Genomic DNA, 23,965 nt, shown 5'->3' with positions numbered 1-23,965 from the left:
GTAGAGCATGAGTGGGGAGAGGGGTACAGGGAGAGGAGGAGAGAGCATCTCAAGCAGACTCCCTGTTGAACGTTGAGACCAAAGCGGGGCTCAATCTCATGACCCTGAGATCATGACCTGAGCCAAAATCAAGAGAACCAACAGACCCACCCAGGCACCCCTGCAAATGATTGTTTTTGTAAATATTGTGATTTCTTTCTCAAGTTCAAATCACATAGCTGAACTTCCTGCATCAAAGGGTCATCTAAGAGATGTGATGCAGGGTGTTGTAGCTAGAGGGACCAGTACTGGACTGGGGATTGGCAGCCCGGGCTCACGTTCTAGCTCAGTCAGCAACAGTGAACTCTCAGGAGAGACACAGACCAGCTCTGGGCTCAATTTCCTCATCAGCAAGTGATGGCATTGGGATAGATAGATGCAGATAGAAGATCCCTTCTTCTTCAACTATTCCTCTCTGTTTATAAGATATTCCTATCTGTCTGTCCATCCATCCATCCATCCATCCATCCATCCATCCATCCATTTATGGCTTTTTTTGGGTAAAAACACTAAATATGTAAGATAAAAATAGTCTAATAATACAAAAAGCTACACAGTGAACAAGTTCCTTCCCCCCCAACCCTGGCCCCCAGCTTCTGCTGTCTGCCCCACCCTGGCCACTCTTAACAATCTATCCTATAGGCATGTAACCTCCCCCTGCCTCACTTATACAAGTAGTGACATGCCACACCTGCACCCTGCAGTCTGCTTTTCATAAAACCATCTATAAACGGACCTCCTGGGTCAGAAGATACGTGCGTTTTCTATTTTGATGGATATATTCCTACACTATCCACCAAAAGAGGATGATGCTTATTTCTCCAATATGTCATCAATGCCTTATGCTATTACTTTTTCCTTTTTGTTATTGTACAGGATCAAAAAACCACATCTCGTTGTGGTTTTGCTTTGCCTTTCTTTCATCCTGTTTGAGGTTGAGAATGTTAATATGCATAAAAAACATGGACAGTTGTTATTTTGTAAGTCAGCTGTACAGGCACCTCGCCCATCTTGTGCACCTACCAGTTTTCTTGGAAGGCAGAAAATGTTGCATCCTCAACCCTCCTCTCCTGTGACGATGGCACTTAGTGGCCATTGCATTAGGCCGCGGAGTTACAGTGGGTGTCAGAGTGGGGGCAGCGGGCCAAATGGCCCAGGAGAGACCCACAGAGTGTGGGAGGGGACCACATAGACCGAAAGCATGGCTTTTATGTCAGAAGGGGTTTAAACATCAACAAACAAAGAACAAAAGAATGTGTGAGAGGGACCTTATGGCCTCCTAGACCTAAAGTATTGCCTGTCTGGGTTTTTGCAGAAACCATTTGCAGGTCCTGGACCTGCAAGGAGAAAAAAGAGGAGGCTGGGAGGTAGGAGGCTGGGGGAAGGAGGGGACTCAGACACATGGTAGCTCAGAAGGGAAGAGTTTCCAGTTCTCTTAGCTGGAGGGCTTCGTGGTGTCAACATTCAGCCAAGAGTTCAGGAAGGATGATTTAAGAGTGTTCTGGAATCAGCAATGAGGAAGTGGGTTACTATGACCTTTGTAGAACAGGTTTGGGGGAGTGTTGATGGGCAGGTTTTTGAATCACAAGAAAGAAAAAAAAAAAACAGTGACGGAAGGGCCCAGGGTTGGGGTGGGGGTGGGGTGGGGATAGAGGGAGGGAGAGAGAAAGAAATAAGGAGGGAGGGAGAGGCCTGGACACAAAACACAAGTGCTTAGCAAAAGTGAGTTGGAACAAAGAAAAAGTGGCATGACTTCTTTAAGACAAACAATAATTATTATATAATATTATATAATTATAATTATTATGGACACAAATACTGTTCACTTCTTTAAAGCACACCTTAGGTCTGTCTGACGTAAACTGTAGATGGTCCTTCTCCAATCTCTCACTCTTTAGGGAAGCAAATCCCTGATGCACATAACAAGAGTGTCAGCCCCCTGGTGGGACCGTCCTTGGGTGTGAGCCAGTCCTGCCCTGACACGTTTCAATGCGCTCCTCAAAGAGGAAAAGAGACACAACCAGGACACATGGTGAACGGTGCAAGAGCCACAACTCCGGCTTCTAATCTCCGCTCCTTTTCTGTCTGATGGCTGCCATGCCTTCCTCCTTTGAGAGCCCCAGCAGCGTCTAACATCCAGCTAGCATCAGTAGATCCTCCGTAAATTTTTCCAAATTTTATAGATTCATTTCCAGACATTGTAGTTTATTGTTTCCCAACCTTCTATTTGGAATACCTTCTTCCATTTTTGGAAAATTAGCATCAGTGAGATAGAATTTTTTGTTTATGTATTTATTCATTGGCGGGGAGGGAGAATGATGCGGGTGGGGGGGGTGGGTAGGGAAGAGCAGAGGAAGAGAGACAAGCAGACTCCTCGCTGAGTGTGGAGCCCAACGCGGGGCTCAATCTCATGACCCTGAAATCATGATCTGGCTGAAACCAAGAGTCAGATGCTTAACCCATTGAGCCACCCAGGTGCCCCAGAGGTAGAATTTTTTTTATTATTTTTATTTTTTTATTTTTATTTTTTTAGAATTTTTTTATTGTGCTAAAATATACACAATGCAAAAATGACCATTGCAACCATTTTCAAGTGTACCATTCTATACCATTATGTACGCTCTCATTGTTGCATAAAAGTTTACACGAAAAATTTAAAATTTACACATAACCTGAACTTTTTCATTATCCCCAACTGAAACGTTGCACCCATTGTACAATAAGTCCCTATTTCCCAAGTTGAGGTACAGTTTGTAGACAGTAAAATCCCCATGTTAAGTGTACATTGTGTTGGATGTTGACAAATGTATACTCTTGGGTAGTCACCCCCTAATCAAAATATAGAATATTTCTGTCACCACAAAATGTTCCCTCCTGGCTCTTTGCTGTTGGTCCCCAAACTGCCTCTTGTGCTTTGCTCAAAGCATGTACTTTTGCAGTCCTGCAGATTAAAGAACCACACCTCATTGTGGTTTTACTTTGTCTTTTGTGTCTGTGTGTGTGTGTGTGTATGTATGAGGTTTAGAATGTTTCTGTCATTACAGGTTTTTTTCTGCTTTTCTAGGATTTCATAAGAATGGGATCAAACAGTATATACTCTTGGGCATTTGGCTTCTTTCACTGAGTGTAATGTTTCTGAAATTCACCCATGTAGCAGTAGTTTGTTCCTTTTTATTGCCAAGAAGTGTTCTAGTATATGAATCTACCAAAGTTTGTTTATCTGTTCACTTGCTGACAGAGATTTTGGGTATTTTCAATTTTCTTTTATTTTGCTATTATGAAGAAAGCTTCTAAAACACTCACGTACCAGTCTTTGCGTGGACACATATTTTCAATTCTGTTGGGTAAAAAACCAAGAGTAGAATTGCTGGGTCATATGGTTAGTGTAAGTTTGGGAGAAATTGCCAAACTGTTTTCCAGTGTGGTTGTACCATTTTGTTTTTCACTGCATTGCATGAGAGTTCTGTTGCTCTACGTCCTTGCGGACACTTGGTGGTGGTGTCAGTTTTTACAATTTTAGCCATTCCAGTGGATGTGTAGTGGTGTGCAGTGGCTTTGGTTTGCATTTGTCTGATAAATAAAAATGTGGACCATTATTCACATGCTCGTTGGTCAATTGTATATCTCATTTTGTGAAGTGTTTGTTTAAATCTTTTGTCCATTAAAAAAATTGGATGCTTGTCTTATTATTTATAAGAGTTTTTAAAATATATCTGTATACAAGTCCTTTGTCAAACGTATATGAATATTAGAAGTTTAAATTTGTCTAATTTTCCTCCACAGAGGCAAAGGTGGGACTTCTTTTTTTTAAAGATTTATTTATTTATTTATTGAGAAAGAGAGTCTGTGTGCACGTGTGCACGGGGGGTGATGCAGAGGGAGAGAGAGAATCTCAAGCAGACTCTCCACTGAGCACAGAACACAACATGAAGCTTGATCACACAACCCCAAGATCATGACCCCAAGACCATGACCTGAGCCAAAACCAGGAGTCAAATTGCTCAAACGACTGAACCACACAGGCACCCCAAGGGTGGGACTTCTTAATTCCCCAGTAAAGCAAGGGCATCCTCACCAGGTTTTACACCTGTGGGTGGCATTGCTCTCAAAGAGTAAACAAAGGATGGCTTGGAGGCAGTTGGCTTTTTTGAGCACTACACCTAAAGTGGTAACAAGCAATGGCTTGTGGTCTTGGTGGGTAAAGGCAATCTATGGCTCCCTGGCATTCCAGAAAGCAGCCGCAAGAATCCATAACCCAAAGCCATGGAGGGTATCTGGTGAGTAGGGTCTGAGGCGTTTAAGCCACGTTTGTCTTTGGGAGAAGGAAAACATAATAGAAGTGGAGTGGACCTCGGGAAGGTGGGTGCCCTGGCTTAGCTGCTGCATAGGGAACTCTAATGAAGGTCTGTGACCTGTGTCTTGTCCTGATTAGAATGAGGGAAAGCAAAGAGCACTGATGGTGCAAAGAGCTTTGGAAGGTGTCACCCTAACCTCTGGTGTCCTCATGTTCTCTCTCTCTTCCCCTTTCCAGTTGAATATTTGAAATCATCCATGATGTGGGACCTCATGGAGTCCTCTCACATGTTCGTTGTCTGCTGGTGCTTTATCAGAACCTCGTCAAAGCACAGTGCCTAAAATCCTATCCAGGAAGTTCTCCAGGCAGCAGTGGGAAGTCTCAGGGGTGACCTCTACACACAGTGATTCCAGTGATTATCTGGAATATTTATCTGCAGGAAAATCTTTGGTCAGGAGACTGGAGTTTCCTTAGAACATGACTAACAAGCAGGAGGGTATCTTTGCCAGCACTGGTAGGGTGCTGCTGAAATGCTCTGTCCCATAAAACTGACCTCCCGTGGGCAGCTGGAGCCAGAGAGGAGCAGCTGGAGATGCAGAGTGTGAAGACTGCTTGTCAGGGGCTTGCTCTGACCCCAAGGGGAACCAGGAAATCAGAGCTCGGATGAATGAGAGAAGAACCATGGTGGGTGGCAGATGCACAAAAATCAAGCAAGAAAGGAGAAGCCAGGAGACCACATCTGCTCTACAAAGAAATAAAAGGAAGTTGCGGAGAGGGGAGTCAGGAAAACTTCATCAGGTCTCAGATGGGACCTCAAGGATGAGTAACAGTCAGCTAGGGATGGAGGGGAGGGCCAAGGAGTTCAAGCAGAGGGACCAGATGTCAAAGGTCCCTAGGTGGCCTGCTCTTCCTGGAGATGTCACTTCCACGGTGACACCCTACAGCCTTGGAGCTCCAAGCACAGGGTGGGCACCTTGTCCTTAGCGTGAGCTGGAGCTGTTACCCGACTTGCTCTGCAGCCATTCTCTGGTGGGAATGTGTCCTGTCCCCCTGCCCCGTGCTGCTATCCAGGGTCCTGTTCACATTAGAGGCTGGCCCTTTAATTTTTAAAGCCCTCCCTAAAGCCTTGTGGCTCCTGATGGTATCTATCTCCCTTGGGTCCTGCGGACAACTGGCCTCCTGGTCCCAAATTCCTGTTTTCTTGCTTCCTTGCCAGGCTTGGCCAGCCTCATTCGGTGACATCTGGAAAATAACTTTCTTGCGCCATGTTTTAGCTTTTAAAAACTACATGTGATTCCATAATCTCATAGTCATATTGTGATGGCCTCAGTTTTTTTTTTTTGTTTGTTTAAGATCTTTTGAAGAAAATATTATATAATGATATTTAGTTTCATTCTAGGTGTAGCCAAGAATGCAAAGTGCAATTATAGGTGCACCCAGTTCTTGGAAAAACTGATACATGGAAATTCTCATAACATGGTTATATTCTGAGAGGATTTTTCACATTAAAAAAACCACTGATGGTTTCCTCTAAATAATTTCCCCAGTGCAGTTAAAAGAAGATCAAGTTTTCAAAAAAAAAAAAAATTCAATCCATATTCAACTTCTCAGCATCCGTAGGAGGATAGTCGTTGTATGAAAGGAGGCACATCTGATGCTCTGTTCTCCTTCCCACCGCTCAGCACACCAGGACTTGCATGGCCTCCTCTTCCCGAAACCCTGCAATCTCCAGCCTTCAGCTGGTCCCCTGTGCGCTCACCCAGGGACTCCGCCCAGCACAGACTCTGGAGCTGGAGCTGTCTCTGGGAGACCTAAAGCTCACCTCCCTTCTCTTGATCCCAAACACACTCCAGCCACTGACCCATTTCTCTCTCCTCTTTCCAACAGAACTCTTCAGAAAGTTGTCTGTACCCATCGTCTCCACTTCCTCTCCCAGTATCCTTTTTTTTTTTTTTTAGATTTTATTTATTTATTTATTCGTGAGAGACACACAGAGAGAGGCAGAGACATAGGCAGAAGGAGAAGTAGGCTCCCTGTGGGGAGCCCAATGTGGGACTTGATCCCAGGATCCCAGAATCCCAGGATCAAGATCTGAGCCAAAGGCAGACGCTCAGCCACTGAACCGCCCAGGTGCCCCTTCCCCCGTTATCCTTGAACACAATCTCATCAGGCTTTCACCTAACCACCCCTCCGAAACCACTCTTGTCCAGGTCACTTGCCAGGTCCAATGGGCACTGCTCTTCCTCCTCTTACTTGACCATTCACCAGCTGACTGTGCTTCTCTGTGGAACCCCTTCCTTCCTTGGCCTCTGGACCCCACTCCCCCATGCTTCTCCTGCAGTCTCACTCGTCTCTCTTCACTGTGTCCTCATCTCCCCAATGCCCAGCCATTGGACTATTCTGGGGCTTAGTCCTCAGACTTCTTCTCTCCTCCTGTCTTCACTCCCTAAGTGGTATCTGCAGTCACGTGGCTTCTAAAGCTTCCAAATTCATGTTTCAGTTGGGACCTCTCCTCTGAACTCCAGATTCACACAAGCCTTCCACTTCCCCTCTTGTTCATCTCCAGTCTATTCCACTGAGCTGCTAGAGTGACCAGGTTAAAGCATACATTAGAGTTTGTCATTCTTTTCTCAAGATCTTCAATGGTGCCCCACCTCATGTGGACTGAAAGCCCGGTCTTCATGAAGGTCACCGAGGTCTGTAAGGACCTGGCCCCTGGGTGTTTCTCTAAGCTTTTGTCACTGCTTTCTCACTTTGCTCCCATCTCTGGCATGCAGTAGGTCACTGGGCTGGTGGACAGCCCTTGGGCGCTAGGGATGGCCTCCGGGCAGGAGAGTTGCCTCCCCCAACAGCCCACCCCGGGCCTTCTCCCATGGCAGCCACTGCTGAATGACATGGGGTGCAAGGGCCCAGCCCCCTCCCCTGCATGGGACAGTCCTGGAGGGTCATCCATCTTCAATACTCCCCACGGGAGACTGCTCACCTTCCACATGGTCTTCCTCCTCTCCCCCCCCCTTCCCTCCCACAAGTTGATACCAAGAGTACTCCCTAATAAACACCCCGGGGCACCAAGATGCTGCTTCCTGGGGGAACCCGACCTGGGAAACTGATCTCTTTGCTCCTTCTTGAACCACCTGCCAGGTACCCTTTGCCTCAGGGTTTTTGCAATTGCTCTTCCTTCTCCCCGCAGAGCTCTTCTCCTATATATTCCACAGCTCACTGCCTTGCTTCCTTCACATCTCTTCCAAACATCCTGTAGGGAGTGGCCCTTCCTGATTAAAAGAGCCGGCACCGCCAGCACCAATTCCACCCCTCCTATTATCCCTTAGACACAGTTGAATGAGTGGTCACCCCAGCACTCCTCTGCAACTGCTCTCGTGGAGGAGCCTCACTGGGCTGCAGGGTTTTCTACAGTCTTTATCATCATGTGACACATATTTCTTTGTGGATTTCTCCCATTGGACTCTAGGTCCGTAAGGATAGGGACTTCATCTATTTTGTTCACTGTTCTTCCCCTGGCTCCTGTCCAGGCTGGTGCTGGACCTGCTCTGACCTGATGCTAATCATTGGCCGTTGTTATATCCTCTATGACAAAGTCCTGCCTTGTGGGTTTCCATCTTGATTCCTTTGATCCCTTTGACTCTGAGTCAATGTCTTCCCATGGCTCCCACTGTCTCCTCCATGACTTAGGGTCCGCCTTATTATCTCCTCTTGAGTCTTTCTAGAGGTATGACTAGAGTCCAGTTCCTATCTATCTGCTGTTCGATTACCGGGAAGCCTACATCTCACTCTCCAGATGCCCCTGTGTTGTGGAATACAGGAACCTCCACCCCGCAATCCAAATCCCTATTCTCATCCACATTCCACCTGGGGTCTGGGCAGCCTCCCTGAAAGCCTTGTCCAAACTAAATCTGCAGCATCAGAGAGGGCACTGAAAGGTGGTGTTACCTCTGCAGGGAAGGAAGTTCACGTTGAGGCCAGAAGGGCCGGGGTGCACATCCCCGCTCTGTTCCTCACAGTGGGGCACCCTTGCCCTAGTCCCTCATTTCTCTGTGCTTTCACTTACCCCCCTTGGAAAGCACCCTTTATGACATCAGCCTTGCAGAGCGGCTGTCAGCAACACACGAAGACATGAAAGAAAATGTCTGGCACATCTCTGGCAGTCAGCAAACTTCTCCCGACTGCACTGAGACCATCTGCAACATCTGGCCCATTGCATTCAGTAGGGTAGCACTATGTCCTCAGGAGGCAACTTTGAGTCCAGGTGGCTCTGTGTGCAAAAAAAAAAAAATATATGTATATGTAGTATTTTTCTTGGGAAAACATTAGCATTCTGTGAAGGGTCATGATAATTCCAAACATGTTGGAACAATACAACAGTACCCTGTGCCACTCAGTTACACTGTCAGCCAAGTCCACCAGGTCCAGGCATTTATCTCATGCACAGGAAAGCTTGGCTTTACCTCTGAAAGGCAGCCTTTACTGAACAGGTAGCACTAAGGCTTACTGAACACTATCCTTGCTTTTGCCAGATTTAATGGAAACATTTATACTAAACCTTGCCAAATTCACAGAAGCTTTTCTAGTTCCCATTATTTTGCTACTCAAAAGGAAGGGAGTACTCTCCTCGGCGGTAGGGTGTGGTATATTTAACAGAGTGCTGAAAGCAAGTTCAACGCAAGTGACCAATGTTGGCAGATTGCACAACTCTCAAGTTATTTTTGCGGTGGGCAGTGTTTTTCTTTTTTATTCTATTTTCTTCCCTCTCGAGCTGGCTAATGATTTCCAATGAATAGACTCTGTCTGGTACAATCCAGCTAGCTTGCATTGCATATGCAAAGTCAATGAGGAGGGGCTGTGTGGACACTCATTATTTTAATGGACCCCTGGTACAGTGAAGATGGAAGAGGAAATGTTGGGGTGTTCACTCATAATTCGTACTCTTGGTTTGGAAGCAGGTCATCAGCTGAGCAAAAAGCAGGTAAAAATATGCAATAAGGTTATCGCAATTTCTGAAGTCTGAGCCATCATCTCTTAAGGAATCAAAACATGTGTAGACACATCATGAAAGCTTTTGATACTCTTCTATGTGGCCAGGTACAGAGCTTCCCTGTCTGCCTCTTGTGCTTTCTCTGTGTTACTTCCAGGCAGCATGTGTTTAAAGTCATTATTGATCACCACAGAATCTGACAGACATGGTATCCTCTCAACGTACTGTATCCATTGCAATGGCTGGAGGTGAAGAGTGTCCTTGAGAACATGGTGTGCGTCCAAGAAGGCAGTCAGATTCCTGTTTCATATTCAACCCAAGATGGTTCAAAGATTCCCAGTTTCCTCCTGGGATGCTGAGTGCAAAAGTCAAGGGTGAATGTTTTCCAAGACAAGCTTTAGCATTTAAACTTCTGTTTTCTTTTTTTTTTTTTTAAGAGGGTGGGATGGGGCAGAGGGAGAGGGAGAATGTTAAGCAGACTCCACACCCAAGCGTGGAGTCTCACACAGGCTCGATCTCATGACCCTGAGACGATGATCTGAGCCCAAATCAAGTCAGACACTTAACTGACTGAGCCACCAGGTGCCTCTCCAGTTTTGATTTTTTAAAAATTTCACATGCTCATGTTAAAAAAAAAAAAAAATTAGGGCAGCCCCGGTGGCGCAGCGGTTTAGCGCCGCCTGCAGCCCAGGGCGTGATCCTGGAGACCCTGGATCGAGTCCCACGTCAGGCTCTTTGCATGGAGCCTGCTTCTCCCTCTGCCTGTGTCTCTGCCTCTCTCTCTCTCTGCATCTCTATGAATAAACAAATAAAAAATCTTAAAAAAAAATTAAAGACCACACCGTGAAGAGTAAGCCTCCCTCAGCACACTGACCCTGGGAGGCAACTACTGTTACCATCTCTTTGTAGGTTCTTCCCAACAGCGTCTACGCATAGAAGAGGAGCTTTGATTTTTGAAATGCATTTTTATATGTTCGGCTAACGTGGTTTGTAAGATCTCTTTTCCAAATAACTCTCCATGGTAACATAACTTTGGAACATGCACAACAACACACGCTCACACGGACATACACATAGACACACACACCAGTCGTCCTCTTCAGCATAAAATGGAGGGGAAATGATGCAACAGAGTGACTAGTAGGTATATTCCAGTAAACCGCGGTGGGGAGTGGATTCTCAGATGGTTCCAGACAGCTTTTTGTACAGAAATAGCCCGGTGAGAACACCCAGCCTACTCAGACAGCAGAACAAATCCCAGGAACTTGCCTTTGTGCAACCTTCCCCTTCAAGCTCAAGTCTAAACACATCAGAGCTTGGCAGGGCTGCTCGGGTACATTGGCCGACAGACAGACACTCCAGTTTCTCAGGCTGTCCATGCTTTTCCCTCCGAACCAGTAGATTTCTAGATCGGATTGCGTCAGCTCCTCCCCCGCTGCCAAGACGCAGAAGCTGAACACCCCTTAAGTTTCTCTCCATCATGCAGTTGATTAAAAACCCAACTCGCTCCCACTCAGGAGGAAAGGGAAAAACACCAGCAAGCACAACGCTAAAACATATGTGTGCATGTTTGGCAGAAACGAGAAAAATCCTTCTGTCTAGGCCTCTCTGAAACTAGGTCATGCACGGTATCGCTCAAATTGGGAAGGTGTATTTGGCTTCAGGACAGAGGTGGCTGGACGAGAGCGATACGGGGTAACTTGATAAGCTGCCATTCTAGAGACTTTCCATACCTGACATGTGAGTGGAGACACTGGAGCTTTTACCTCAGTACTGATACAGAATAAAAGAGCTGTCATAATTTTGAGTAATGTCAGCCAATCTACAGGAACCTGAGTAAAATCTCTCATCAAAAGCCAACACTCTAAAATAGGAACCATATGGAAGCCAATAGGAAAGGAGCATTGCCCTTGTGCAGTGGATAGAACTCGGGAGCACAGGCCTTCCTCCTCATTAAGGAAATAGTGACCTGGGTGTCTGGTTTTGGGAACACTGGAAAGATCACATTCCGCAGAAATACTGCCTCACCTGCTGGCTACTGCCTGAAAAATCCTTTCTGAGTTGAGAAAGCCTTGAGGTCCTCAACAGCAGAGAAAGCGTAATAAGCAAAATGCCCTGAACAGAACAGTGATCATCATAATGCTCATTTCCTGAACTGACTTATGGTAGAGGCTCACATTCATACTCAGGACTTTACATGAATGATCTCCTTTAATCCCTGTGGTAGCCGGTCCCCAGGATGACCCCTCTGTGACCTGGCCTCTACATATATATGCCCGTGTGTGGTGCCCCTCCCTGGAATCTGGCCTGGCTCTGTGACTCACATGTAACCAGTAGAATGGGGCGGAAGGGAGACCGTGTGGCCTCCAAGCCTAGATCAGGAGAAGCCTTACAGCTCCTGCCTTGGTCTCTTGGAATGGTCATTCTGGGGGACAATTGCCATATGAGAAATCCAATGTTCCTGGACCTGCTACGTTGTGAGAAAACCCAAGCAAGTCATGTGGAGCCGCTGAGCAGAGAAAAGATGCTGGTGAGCCCTTGGCTCTTCCTGCCATCCCACCTCGGGTACCAGACACGTGAAGGAAGAAGCCAGTTTGATGTCAACTCAACGTGATCTTCAGATGACTTGGCCCCCAACTGGCAGCTGATTACAACTGTACCTGAGACCCTAAAGTGAAAATTGCCCAGATGAGTCCACTCAATCCATAGAACCATTAGAACTCCTAATAAATTGGTGTGTTATACCACTAAGTTTTGGAATGTTTTGTTATCCAGCGAGAGATGACCGAAACATTTACTCTCCAAGACTCTGAAAATCACAGTGACCTCTCCAACACCCATTTCACCCCTTCCTTGCAGTGTAGTCTCAGGAACCGTTCCCTGATCCGGTCCCTGGGGGTCTCAGGGTACCCCTCATTAGACTACGCTAGCAGTTTTCAAAGTGGGATCCAGCGGCTTCAATGTCATCTCAGAACTTGTGAGAAAGGCAAATTCTCAGGGCACCTGGGTGGCTCAGTGGTTGAGCGGCTGCCTTTGGCGCAGGTTGTGATCCTGGGGGTCCTGGGATCGAGTCCTGCATCGGGCTCCCCGCAGGGAGCCTACTTCTCCCTCTCCCTGTGTCTTTGCCTCTCTCTCTGTGTCTCTTATGAATGAATAAATAAAATCTTGAAAAAAAAAAAAAAAAAGGACTGAGACCTGAGTCAATCACCACCTGGCATTCCCTTGGGGTCAGTCATTAGTCTGTGGTCCACGGGGTGGTGCCCTCTGTCCTGGCGACAGCCAGTCTGTGAAAGGAGCTGGCCTTAAGGTATGGCTGACATCGAGGATGGAAGGCAGGGATGCAGACAGAACCTGGTCCCTGGCAGCAGGGTTCACTCAGCCTGTGGCACCTTGGAACTTTCAATCAGGGCAGGGGTCCATCAGTTCCTTTATTGCTTAAACCCACACGAGTTGGCTTTTCGGTTACTTGTAGCTGAAAGTGCACTGCCTGGCACAGTGAGGGTCATGATCTTTTACGTGGGAGAGGTTAGCCGATTTGCAGTAGCTTAGACCCCTAGGAAGCAGAAAAGCTAGGGTTTGAACCCAGCCCACCCTCATCATGAAGCCCTGGAAGGGTGAGATTTGTCTTCTCCCTGAGAGGAGAGGCTTCTGCGCATATTTTTGGTGCATTAGGGCACTGAGAACACATGGAGACAGTGGGCACCTAACAGAAGAAGGGATATCGTGGAAAAGATCATTCTTGCTGAATTCTACTCAGGTCTGGCCTATGCTCTGCTATTTCTTCATATCTCTTCATATTCAAATTGAATGACATCCTTTCTCCTCTCCTTTCCCCCCAAACAGATCGTCATATTCTGTTGTTTTGCAAGGAAGATGCTGGGAGAGGGTAAGGCAAGTATTCCTTCGGGGAGGCTGATGGGTCCAAGGAGTTCTATAAACTGCATCCACCCACATCATGCTACTCCAAAGACAGTTTATAATCACAAAAGGAACAATCCGGAAGATTCCAGCTGTCAACACAGCTAAAATGTAGCAGGAGCAGACCATGCATGGGAGACACAGGCCATGGCATGGATTTGGGATTTTTCTAACCTTGGGGATCCCCAGGCTCTGTGTCCTCACTCAGGGGATGCCAACATTTGAGGAGGACTCTTGCCTCAACTCCCCTACACTGGGGTCTCAACTGGAGGTCGGCTTCATCCACTCCCACCACATCCCTGCCTCTTTTGGTCCCCCCCCACCCCCTGCGAGAGTGAGGTGGCTAATTTTAACCTGTAATCTGAAGCCCTGTCCAGGACAAGCCCAAGGTACCAGGGTGGCTGCAGTGAGAGGACACTTGCAGGGAAACCATGAAACAAGGCTTGAGAAAACAAGACAAACAAGAAGGTGACAAATCTTTTCTCCAACAATCATCCAGAGTTTGAACTACAGGCAGATCAGCCTTGATAAAAGTTCCAATCAATGTTCTCCTAATTTGAAACAGAGTGCTCTGGGGAATGGCAAGCATTTATTGAAGCCTCTGCTGTGTGCATGGCATTAATTTAACACCCGGGCGAGGACATCAGTTAGGGGACAGCCCCTTCCAGCGATGCTTAGAAATGAGCATAAATCACCAGGTCAACAAGGAGAAGATACAGATGGTAAGATGCACTAACACAAAATTGTTTCTGGGTACTAGATGCTGACGTGTGTAAACTAATGCAATCCCTGTAATGAGCCTATGACATAAGTCCTATTATTATTCCCATGTCACCGATAAGGAAACCGAGGCCCTGAGAATGTAAGTTATTTCCCCAAGGTCAAGGGATTCGAACTGAGCAGGCTGGCTCTGGAGGCTTAGCTCCTGTCCATGACACATGACGCTGATAGGGAGGAGAAGGCAGAGAAGAATGGGGTTGATCCAGAAGGCTTCCTGGAGGAGGTACGTTCTCACAAAGAATGATGGGATTCAAGGCCATGTTGGTAGCTGATGAGAATGAGCAAGATTTAAAAAATAAAACAGGTTCTGCTTCTTGCTAACCCATGTTACTTTTTTTTTTTTTAAGATTTATTTATTTGAGGGCAGCCCCGGTGGCGCAGCGGTTTAGCGCTGCCTGCAGCCCAGGGCGTGATCCTAGAGACCCTGGATCGAGTCCCGCATCGGGCTCCCTGCATGGAGCCTGCTTCTCCCTCTGCCTGTGTCTCTGCCTCTCTCACTCTCTGCATCTCTATGAATAAATAAATAAAATCTTTAAAAAAAAAAAAAGATTTATTTGAGAGGGAGAGAGAGAGGGCATGAGTGGGAGGGGCAGATGGAGAGAATCTCAAGCAGATGTCGTGCTGAGCGTGAGCCTGAGATGGCGCTTGATCCCAGGACCCTGAGATCATGACTTGAGCTGAAACCAAGAGTCAGATGCTTAACCGATGGAGCCCCCCTAGGGGCCCCTGCCCGTGTTACTTTTAATGGTTGTAATGGGCATCCTTCAATGGGAGGTCTCTTCCCTAGCTTTCCTCACTCCATGGGGATCAGGCCCTGGGGGGCTTGTTTGCCCTGAGCTCCATGAATAAAGTGCTGGAGAATCAGAGCTGTGGGCCGCAGAGGAAGATAAAATCCTGTTTACCCTCCTCATTTTATAGACAAGGAAGCTAAAGCTGGAGAGGGATTCTGTGGTGGCCAGATCAGCACACGCCAGACCCCCGGAGAGCTCCAGGCTTTCGGGGGGGGAGCCCTCCCAGCACCTGCACCCTCATCATCTCAGAGGATGCTGCAAATCTAAGAAGACGGTTCACAGGTGGGGAAGCCAAGCACATCTGGCTTGCCCCTCTAGGATTAGTCCAGAGTTGGGGGCATGGGGAGAGCATGGTGGCCATCCTGTTGGACGACCTTTCTGTGTAGCCTGGTGGTCCAGGCCCCCTGGATGGCTAACCTCTGGGCCTTCCTGCCTGTCGTAGCGCCTCCTTCAGGCCCCTTGCTCATGGCCTAGAGGAGAGGCCTGTGGTCAGGATGGGTAGCCTCTGCCCGCCGAGGCTGCCATGGGCCCAGGCTCGATGCTGAGAGCCCAGCAAGTCCTCACCCTGCCCTGGAGGGGCCTGCAGTGCAGCTGGGGAGACAAATTTATAAACCCATGAGCTCAGTTTTTCTTCCTGTGCTCTGCTTCTCATAAAATATTTTATGTATTTTTTAAAAATTTTTATTTATTTGAGAGAGAGAGCGAGAGCATGAGCGCAAGCAGGGGGAGGAGCAGAGGGAGAGGGAGCAGCAGACTCCTTGCTGAGCAGGTAGCCCGATGCAGGGCTCAATCCCAGGACCCTGAGATCAGGACCTGAGTCAAAGGCAGATACTTAACCGACTGAGCCACCCAGGTGCCCCTCCTCAGAAAACATTTTAAATAGAGGGATGTACTAGATTATTTCATTTCGTTATTAGTGAACCTTAATAACTAAGTAATTCAGGATTTATCAGTAGCTGGAGCATCATGTCGGGAGACTGGCCAGGAGTCTGGTGGCTCAGGGAGGGCACTGGAGGAGGAGTTGGCTCACTCTTGGCCCGGGAGGGGGTGCCCAGTGACCAGCTGTGGGACCCACGCAGACAATTGCACAATTCTATGCTTTTGGTTCTTTACCCAGAAACTGAAGGTGTAGGATAGACATGTTTTTAAAAAACAAGAAAACAAACAAACAAAAAAACCCCAAAAAACAGTTTTAATGAGTTCAACATACACTTTACTGATTTGAAGTGTGTCCTCAGTATATTTGCTGAGTTGGGCAGCCATCACCATAATCCATTGTTAGAACATTGTCATCACCCCAAAAAGGAATTTTCTACCCTTTGCACTCACTCTCTACCTCCGCAGCCCTTGGCATATACCAACCTCCTTTCTGTCTCTATGGATTTGCTTATTCTGGTGAAGTTGTGTGTACACATTTTACACATATGTAACTTTTTTAACACACAAGAAGCGGGGGTGAAAAGCAAGTGTGCCCCTTCTTCCTACCACCTCTCTGAGACCTAAGGTCCTGCTTTGCTTGGGAAAAGCAGGAGAGACATGGTTTCCATGGAAAGCCTAAAGCAGGCAAGAACGGTTTTATGCAAATAAAACAGAATTTGGATAAGATGTGAATGCTTCCAGGGGCCCCATCAGGATTTGGGTAGGTAGTCCAGCTTCCTGGGAAACTTTTGAAAAGTGGCTGAATTCTTTTTTTTTTTTTTTTTTCCTCACGTAGTGCTACAGATACATGGTTGACTCGGTTGATCAGGAATAAAATATCCCAGGGGCCCTGGAATGTCTCAGCTGGTTAAGCATCTGCCTTCGGCTCAGGTCATGATTCCGGAGCCCCCGAGTCGAGTCGGGCTCCCTACTCAGCAGGCAGTCTGTTTCTCTGTTTCTCCCTCTCCCTCTCCTCCTCCCTTCTCTCACTCACTCTCTCTCAAATAAATAAAATCTTTAATAAAAAAAAAATCTTTAAAAAAAGGAATGAGATGTCCTAATTGATGATCATATCACCAAAAAAACAAGGTTACTAACTAATAAGGAATTATTTAAGGCTTGTACTTTGGATGAATCTAAGGCTTAGACAGTGGCCTTCAGGTCAACATCAATTCTTTTATAGAAAGACCCCCCCAAACAAAATTACGAACATTCAGTCACCCTGGGATTTCTATGAAGGGCTGGTATAGTACAATATTTGAGAGCTTATGCTTATTTTTTGGGGGTTGTCTATATTCCTCCAATAACTGCTACAATCTATATATACTCCAGCTTTTCAAAGGATTAGTATTATTTATTTATTTATTTTTAAAGATTTTATTTATTTAGTGAGAGAGAGAGAGAAAGAGGCATGAGCAGAGGGGTGTGAGGTGGGTGGGAGGAGCAGAAGGAGAGGGAGGAGCAGATTCCCCATTAAGCAGGGAGCCCAAAGAGGCCGGGCTCAATCCCAGGACCCCAGGATCATGACCTGAGCTGAAGGCAGGTGCCTAACAGACTGAGCCACCCAGGTGCTCAGTGTGTGCCTAACAGACTGAGCCACCCAGGTGCTCAGATTAGTGTTTTTCGCTGGGATACTGCATCTGAATACATTCATCTGTCTTGGTACTCTGGAGAGAGAGCAGGGGAGTAGAGTAAGGGAAATGTACTTATTTGGGGAGTGGTATAAGCATCGTTAGTAGTAATTACTAGTAAGTGATTCCTGTTATTGCACATAGTATCTTATAGTTTATAAAACATTTTCGTGTTTTGGCTTTATTTGATCCTTACCAAGTGCTATCAGTTGGTAGGGTCTGTATTCCTCAGAGTCAGAATGCCTGGGTTTGAATCTGGAGTCACTGCGTATCAGCTGGGTGCTTGGGGGCGTGTTACTTCGACTCTTTCTTCCTTCATTTCCTCCTCCGTAAAGAGATCAGAGATCATTTCAGTGCTTACTTCATAGGGATGTGATGAAGAGTAAACGAACACGGAAAAACTTTAGAACTGTGTCCGAAATATACTAAACAAATGCTCCATAATTAATCCCATTCTCATTATTATTGTTGCTGTTATTCTAGAAATGTGGGAACCATGGCTTGGCAAGGGTCAGTGGTTTTCCCAAGAGCACAGCAAGTGGCAGGGCTGGGAGCTGAACCCAGAGCTCCTGACTCATCGCATTAGTGGTTGTGAAATTATCTGCCCATAAAAACTGATGGTTAGCAACCAGACCAAGAGACTGCGCTGCTGAAACAAAATAATTATGGTTTTATTAATTGGCCTGAACAAGCTAATAGACTCTTCCCAACCTTAAACTTTCTGCCTTGGAGTTTGCTTAACCCTGAGGACTTGCTACTGTTTTTTTCTACTAGCACTCGCTGTGTTCATGACCAGGCAAAGGCATTCACATAAACATTAATGGAGAAGACTTGGGACTGGCTGACCACGTGCAGTTCAACAGCTTTTTTGTTCTCTCTGAGCACTGACCTTCTGATTTAATTGCATTCACACGTCACAAGCAGGCTTTCTGCAGGGACACCTGTCCTGGGTCACATGAAGGAATTAGATATGCCAGGAAGCTGCAGCATCCCGCAATGAACAGAACGTGCAGTAGAGTCAACCACCCACTTCCCAAGCCTGGTGGTCACCAACTGTGCCACTGCCCTTCCTCCCCAACTCTGATTTCTTCTACCAGATGTAGGCTGACTTTTTTTTTTTTTTTTTTTAAGATTTTATCTATTCATTCATGAGAGACACAGAGAGAGAGAGAGAGAGAGAGAGAGAGAGAGAGGCAGAGACACAGGCAGAGGGAGAAGCAGGCTCCATGCAAGGAGCCTGATGTGGGACCGGATCCCCGGTCTCCAGGATCAGGCCTTGGGCCGAAGGCAGCCGCCAAACTGCTGAGCCACCCAGGGATCCCCATAGGCTGACTTTTTTACACTGTTCCTTCAACTATGGAATTTTAGATCAAGTATGGATGCTCTGGTTACTCTCATGGGAGAGAGCGAGAAAAGAAGGAATCAGGGAGCTAGGAACAGAGGGAGAGAACAGATAGGATAGAGCGGGGGCCACTTGCTTATGCCACGCAGCCCAAGGCAACCGAGGCAAGAATAAACCTCAGGACACAGAGGTGCAGCACCTGTTGGAGGGGAGGGGAGTGGTATCTGGGTTATGCTGTGCTTTGGCTAAAATAATACAGCAAAGCTGAAGATGTATCACCTTGCAGATTGGGGTGGAGTTTTGAGAAATAAGCGTGTACGTGAACTTGTTCATTAATAGATTTATTTTCCCTCAAATATACAAGTTATTTGGAACAAATCCTGGGAATTAGTTTTTAAATTAAAAAAAAAAAGGATGGGCAGCCTCCCGGGGGCTCAGCGGTTTAGCACCGCTTTCAGTCTAGGGCGTGATCCTGGAGACCCGGGATCGAATCCCACATTGGGCTCCCTGCATGGGGCCTGCTTCTCCCTCTGCCTGTGTCCCTGCCTCTCTCTTTGTGTCTCTCATGAATAGATAAATAAAATCTTTTTTAAAAAAAGGAATTGGGATGCCTGGGTGGCTCAGTGGTTGAGCGTCTGCCTTTGGCTCAGGTCATGATAGCCTATGTCTCTGCCTCTCTCTGTGTATCTCCCGTGAATAAAATAAATAAAATATTTTTTAAAATAAAATAAATTTAAAAAAGGAATTAAAGATTTGGTTGGAGGACCAGTAAAAATATTCTGTGGCTTAAAATAAAATAAAATTATCTACAGGTTTCTGGAAATAAAGGGAAAGGACATCCTGAAGTGCTTCTAGCCACTAAAGGATGGTGACTTGAAGCCATGAGAGCCTTCTCTCTAGTATACAGCCTGTGATCTTTTCACAAACACAGTTGCCAATGCTGTTGACTGACGATCCAACAACCACTTCCAGCTTCCTTCTTCCTCCCCCCGCCCCACAAGAAGGCAAGGGCTGCAAAAGCTAAACATTCTCTTTTGCCACCTGTCTTGTTAAAGCTGACATGTGACTTCATCCTGGCCTACGAGACACCAAGGGTTCTCTGTGGGAGTGGATTAGACCTTTCTCCTTGACTAAAAGGAGACAGACCTAGGAGAAGAGCACTTGTGCACCTCTCTCTCCTTTCGCTTTGCGCGCTGCTGTGTAAGGATGTGATACCTGGAGCTGTGGCAGCCTCCTTGTGATTACATAGCCCCAAGCCTGAAGCTGAAAGCTAACATGCAGAGGAAGGTAAGAATGGAAAGATGAAAAGAGCTGGGTCCTTGAAGGCAACGCTGAGCTGCCAAACCAACCCTGAGGACCACCTGTATTTCTAGGGTCAATCGAGTTAATAAGTCATTTGGCATAAGCCTCTGTTTATGTTACAGTTAAAGCATCCTACTGCTACGATGTAAAAAACAAAAAAAAAAAATTTGTAAGTGCTCACATAGGTTTGCTGAGTATCTTGATCCTCCAGGCTTCCTTCCATTTTTTGTCCATAAAGTTTCATCACCCTTTTCCGCAGATTGCACAGAGGCACCGCCTGTGAGAGCGCCTCTCAGCGTGATGTGAGGCTTGTGCACACTCCAAACTTCTAGAAGAGAAATAGTAAAAAATGCTTCTGTGTTAGGCCAAGACACCGACTTTCACACAGTAAGGGACTAGATGCCACTCCGCGGCAGTTTCTTCTTTCGAGGGAGAACCATGGCTGTGGATGGAGTCGGAGGTGACAGCGGAGGAATGGAAACACCTGTGCCCGACTGTAGCCCCAGGAGTGACAGGCGAGCAGCAATCGTGAGTCGACCTGAAGCTTCAGAGTCATGAACTGATTAGTGGGAGGTAGGAGTGGAAATTAATTTAAACAGAGGAAAAAAAAAAAAAAGATCAGGACCTTGCAAAATGCCCACATACTTAACTCCTTATTCCTTAGAGTCCTGGCCTAGAAATAGTCACGTGCATGTTCGCAACATGTAAAAAGGTAACCTGAAGCTCAGTGCCGTCCTTTTATGTGAAGGATGCAGGTGCTTAGCCCTGCGTGGGTGGTGGCGGGTGCGACCCCTCCCCAGCATCCTGCTGTCCCCAGAGTCCTGCTGTCCGTGACCCTTGTGCGGAAGCTGCGGGATTACCATAGAGACAAGACCGGTGGTACGATGCGGGGGCAAAGCTCGGCTGTGCAAAGCCAGAGGCTTTAGTTTCCAGAGAGAAAGCTGCTTCTAGAAAACATGATCCTTCGAAGCTTCGTTCTTATTTGGAAAGACACCAAAGGCCCAAGGCGAAGATGAGGTCTGCAGTTTGCAGCCAGCAGCTATGGAAGCAGGACCAGGTTGGGAGGGTGTGCACTGGCACACACACACACACACACCCACTCGGTAAACAGAGGCCGAGTCTGCAAATCATTTGGGGCCTTTTAGGAACTTTATGGCTCGCCCTCAAGTCTAGTGCATTTGGCTAACTGGTGGATTTCTGGTTGGAGAAAATGGAAGGTACTAAACATGAGTTTCTGGGCTATTTCATTCATCAGCCTTCCCCAGGGGCTTGCTTTCTTCATGAGCAGATGGTTACATCAAAGGTCACCTGCCCAGAGCGACTCCCGGAGCCTCCCTCCTCCAGCCGTGGGACCCTTGCCCTGCACCAGAGAGACGCGGCAACCCTCCCTGCACCCTCCTGCGGGCTGCCACGTGGGCTGCTCCTCAGATCCTTTCTTCGAGGCCAGTCTTGGTGAAGGAACCCTCCAACCACCAAGCTGTCGGGCATGTGCTGGGAGTTCCCAGTTCTCCATCACGGGAGCTGGTCTGGGAACTCTGTCCACCCAAAGGGAGCTAAGAGGTGCAGGAAGGGGTTCTGATGGCATTTGAGTTTTGCCTTCCTGAACTCTGAGGGTGTGGGCCAGAAAGGCAAATTTCTCCTTGGATTTCTACCACTCGCAACCTGAGTCAGCTCAGCTACTTCTAAAACTTTGTGCTTAAAACTCATTTCCCCTCTATACAAGCTCCCAATTCCAACCATCTTGAGTCACATTGAATTCCCATGTACAGAGATGAATAAAAAAATCTTTTAAAAATCCCTCATTTCCCCTCAAACAAGTATTACACTTGAGCATGCTAATTCTTTTGAATAAAAAGTTTATTTTATAAGTAAGCACTTTCAAAGTTGTCTATACAAACCCAATTTTTAAGGTTTTCTTATAATACACCAGTGTTATCATACACAATGGAGGGAGTAACATTAAAACACAGTGCAGGCACAAGTTGTTCTAGATTTGCCTACTCATTGAATAATTTGAATGAAAAGTGTAGTAGTCACACATAAATAATTAAATATTTTAGATAATAAAAATATTATGCCTACTGTATTATACAACAAAATGGAACTGAATATTTGCTTATGTGATAAAAGGGTTAATAAATCATTTGGGTTATAATCGGAAGAACATAAGTGTAAATCTGTAAAGATATTTTCCAAATAAAATTTCAGTGAAAGGCTAAACATTCTCAAGCATAAAGAATACATCAAGAATAAATCGTGCTTAACATGCTGTTGCTTTAGTGTCAGAAAAGCCACAAATTTGATAAACGTATGGTTAAAGCCAATGTTTCCTAGGCATGAATTCTACTGTAGTTACCATTTATGTGATACTTGTTTGGAAATGATGCCAACAGTATCAACATAGCTTTGCAGGGTGGGGGAAGAGAAACGCTCGCCCATGCTGACATGGTTAATTAACAGGCAGAGGCAGCGACGGAGAAGGCTGGAACACGAGAGGGGAGCTCATGTCACTAAATGCAGCTACAGAGGTAAAAGCACGAGCTGAGCTGGGGACAACCCAGGCAGGGACATGTTCTCTGTGGCTCAGGATTTTTATTTTTAGAGTGTTCCAAGACAAATTCCAGCAAGATGTCTGGTTTGAGTCAAGCCTTTCTTCTTGAACTTGACTTCTCAACTGAGGTACTTGGCATACTTAAGGGAAAAAATGAATACAACTCAGATTTAGTTTTGTTAGATATTAAGCTAAAAAACCAGCTGAAGGAGTAAGAACAGCCCAGAAAAATCAAAATCCTGTTTCCTGTAAAGAAATGTATAGGCAGACAGGTTTTGCTTATTAAAGGAACAGGAAAGGAGTAGAATTAGAGTTTGGGCTTTTTAAACAAGAAAAGGAGAGAGAAGAAAGTAGGAATGTAGAGGAACCCCTCAGAATGGAAATGAAATACAGATCCTATCCACCTGATGTTCTGCTTTGGGCGTTTGTAGCTAAGGCACCTGTGCCTACAGGGGTATGTTCGCAGTATCTGGCTCTGGTTGATTTCCCAGGTGGTACACACGGGTTATCTGCAAGTCGTACTAGGCATCTCCTGAAATTAGGCTAAGGCCTAAATCCCAAAGCGATGGCAATCCCGAGCCAGGCTAGTTCAGGAAGTTGTCCCACTGTGTCCAGTCCCAGCATGCTTGTGCTCCCCCCAGAAGTCTAGGCCAGCTAGCAGTAGGAAAGGTATGCTTCTATTTCTGGCTCATGCTTTTCAAATAGTATGCATTTGGCCAAACAATGGGAACACAGTCCCAAACCCCCTGACTTCCATATATGCATGCAATCTGAGCCACCAAAATTGAGTTCATTTTTTCCCGAGGCTGTTCTGTACACAGTAAAATTCAAGGCCCAAATTCAGTGACTGGTGCAGCACACCATAAACCAGTAGGACTGTCATTTGGAATACTTTTGGCAGATGAAAGAGTATCACCCCACCAAATGTCATTCAAAAAATATTTTACCGGGAAATAAGGTCACTTTGCTTGTTTTTAAGCTATACAAATCAGTGTTTACTTTGAGACATAATTGCATACAGCACTTTTTCCTCTTGGGGATTCTGTTAATTTTGGAAGAATGTCTGTGCTCCAGGCTCTTTCTCCAAACTCTTACCATAGTTATAACTCTATCAAGTAGTTGCAAATGTAAATGTGGTCTTAATGGGATGTTACTCGCTAAAATCTGTTAATACTTAAGGCAACTGCTAAATGTGCAGTATTTTCTGGGACTTCTCTGAAAGGGGAAGCACATATTGCTACAGTATTTTATGAAGCAGTTGATATAATCTTGGACCAAGTTGAAAACAATCAAATCATTATTCACTTTGAAACTGATACTACGAATGCCAAAATACTTGATTTTCAGGCTCATCTGGAGTTCAGCAGCTTCGTGCTAAACATATGTTTTAAAAAAGGCAATGACTTACA

At 46.2% G+C, this 23,965-nt stretch overlaps 1 long non-coding RNA gene across 1 annotated transcript; it reads left to right on the top strand.

The window, feature by feature from the left end:
• Positions 1–14,064: 14,064 nt before the first annotated feature.
• Positions 14,065–21,717, top strand: LOC144306677 (uncharacterized). The gene is made up of 2 exons (XR_013373773.1): positions 14,065–14,244; positions 20,265–21,717. It is a non-coding gene; the product is annotated as an uncharacterized LOC144306677 (long non-coding RNA).
• The last annotated feature ends 2,248 nt before the right edge of the window (positions 21,718–23,965 follow it).

This window comes from Canis aureus, chromosome 37 (assembly GCF_053574225.1).
Source record: "Canis aureus isolate CA01 chromosome 37, VMU_Caureus_v.1.0, whole genome shotgun sequence".
Lineage (NCBI taxonomy): Eukaryota > Metazoa > Chordata > Mammalia > Carnivora > Canidae > Canis > Canis aureus.
Note: the sequence above shows the minus strand (reverse complement) of the source record. Positions and strands in the feature narration are given on the sequence as shown.